Source organism: Corella eumyota, unplaced genomic scaffold, assembly GCF_963082875.1.
Source record: "Corella eumyota unplaced genomic scaffold, kaCorEumy4.1 scaffold_254, whole genome shotgun sequence".
Taxonomy (NCBI): Eukaryota; Metazoa; Chordata; class Ascidiacea; order Phlebobranchia; family Corellidae; genus Corella; species Corella eumyota.
In genome coordinates this window covers 10,001-12,500 of record NW_027658313.1, presented here as the reverse complement: position 1 = coordinate 12,500, position 2,500 = coordinate 10,001, and the positions used below count along the sequence as shown (strand labels likewise).

The following is a 2,500-nucleotide window of genomic DNA, read 5'->3' as shown; positions in this document are numbered from 1 at the left end:
CTGATCGCGGGGCGGCGGACGCGCCGAGGCACGTCGCCGTCCCGGTGTTTGCTCTTTCGCTCTTCGATTTTTTTTCTCGCGCTAATGATCCTTCCGCAGGTTCACCTACGGAAACCTTGTTACGACTTTTACTTCCTCTAAGTAATCAAGTTAGATCGTCTTTTCGGGCCAAGACCCAACCGTCGCCAGTCGAGCCCGGGCCCAATCGGAGGACCTCACTAAACCATTCAATCGGTAGTAGCGACGGGCGGTGTGTACAAAGGGCAGGGACGTAATCAACGCGAGCTAATGACTCGCGCTTACTGGGAATTCCTCGTTCAAGCGAAATAATTTCAATTCTCTATCCCTAGCACGACCGGGGTTCATCGGGTTACCCAGACCTTTCGGCCAAGGCGAACACACGTTGATCCGGTCAGTGTAGCGCGCGTGCGGCCCCGAACATCTAAGGGCATCACAGACCTGTTATTGCTCAATCTCGTGTGGCTAAACGCCACTAGTCCCTCTAAGAAGTTAAACGCCGGCCGGGAAGGCCGCGTAACTATTTAGCAAGCCAGAGTCTCGTTCGTTATCGGAATTAACCAGACAAATCGCTCCACCAACTAAGAACGGCCATGCACCACCACCCACAGAATCATGAAAGAGCTCTCAATCTGTCAATCCTCGCTGTGTCCGGGCCGGGTGAGATTTCCCGTGTTGAGTCAAATTAAGCCGCAGGCTCCACTCCTGGTGGTGCCCTTCCGTCAATTCCTTTAAGTTTCAGCTTTGCAACCATACTTCCCCCGGAACCCAAAGACTTTGGTTTCCCGCAAGCTGCCGGAGAGGTCGTCAAAATAACGCCCCCCGATCGCTAGTTGGCATCGTTTATAGTCAGAACTAGGACGGTATCTGATCGTCTTCGAACCTCTGACTTTCGCTCTTGATTAAAGAAAACATTCTTGGCAAATGCTTTCGCAGTCGTTCGTCTTGCGCCGATCCAAGAATTTCACCTCTAACGGCACAGTACGAATGCCCCCGTCCGTCCCTCTTAATCATTACCTCGCGCTCCGAAAACCAACAAAAAAGAACCGAGGTCCTATTTCATTATTCCATGCAACACTATCCAGGCGAAGCGCCTGCTTTGAACACTCTAATTTTTTCAAGGTAAACGTCCCGGCCGCCGCCGACACTCAGTCAAGAGCACCGACGGAAAACCGGAGGTAAAGCCAGAACGAACAGTGCACGCCTTGCGACGGACCGAACGCCTGCGCCCAAAATCCAACTACGAGCTTTTTAACCGCAACAACTTAAATATACACTTTTGGAGCTGGAATTACCGCGGCTGCTGGCACCAGACTTGCCCTCCAATGGATACTCGTTAAAATTTTTACAGTGTACTCATTCCAATTACAGGGCCTCGTTAGAGTCCTGTATCGTTATTTTTCGTCACTACCTCCCCGCGTCGGGAATGGGTAATTTGCGCGCCTGCTGCCTTCCTTGGATGTGGTAGCCGTTTCTCAGGCTCCCTCTCCGGAATCGAACCCTGATTCCCCGTTACCCGTAAGAACCTCGGTAGGCAGATACCGTACCGACGAAAGTTGATAGGGCAGACACTTGAATGATCCGTCGCCGGTGCAAGACCGTGCGATCAGCAAAGTTATCCCGAGTCGCCAACAAGACGAGCCGAAGCCCGGCAGGTTTTTGATATGATAAAGGCGCGCCTCCCGCAAGGTCGGCGCTTTTTGCATGTATTAGCTCTAGAATTACCACAGTTATCCAAGTAAAATTTACGATCAAATGAATCACGACTGATTTAATGAGCCATTCGCAGTTTTACCGTACGCAAGTTCGTACTGAGACATGCATGGCTTAATCTTTGAGACAAGCATATGACTACTGGCAGGATCAACCAGGTAACTATCGGCCGACAAAATACGCGAACGGAGTCTTTCGCTTTCCCCGTCGCGGTATCGCACTGTATTACTCAATCACTATTTTTGCTTAGCTCCTCAAACCCGGCGTAAGCCGCGATCTGGACGCCGTCGACACCGGCCAGACGCCCTTTCGGGCGAAGCCGCGCGCGGGCTGCGTTTGCATACAACACCAGGAACGCCCAACAAAAGCGAACCGAGAAAACTATCACTTGCGTGCGCACCGGCCACCGCAACTACGGCCCGAGGCCGTGGTCGCGCGCCGAAACACAAACTCGTATTTGCTACTTAATTTTTTCCGTCCAACGTTCAGAGCCTCGCTGCTAGCTACGACGCCTTCGCGGGTCAGCATCAAGTCTGCCCAAAAGCGCACATCGCCTGCACGACACCACATCGTTTTGTCACCAAATACCTTCAACCGACAACCGCATCGCCAATTTGCTCATTTCGCCACAACGACGTCTTCCCTCATAGTATACAGGGAAGCTGGTCTCGCGACAAAGGTAGCAAACTTGTCGAATTTCGACAATTTTCCAAAACGTGCGTTTCTGTGCGGGAAATTGTTCATCGGGCGTCGGCCGATGTCGTGCGTC

General features: G+C 52.1%; 1 non-coding gene across 1 annotated transcript; it reads right to left on the bottom strand.

The window, feature by feature from the left end:
* Positions 1–82: 82 nt before the first annotated feature.
* On the bottom strand, positions 83–1,892 carry LOC145763062 (small subunit ribosomal RNA). Its single transcript, XR_014288219.1, has one exon. It is a non-coding gene; the product is annotated as a small subunit ribosomal RNA (ribosomal RNA).
* Between the last annotated feature and the right edge of the window lie 608 nt (positions 1,893–2,500).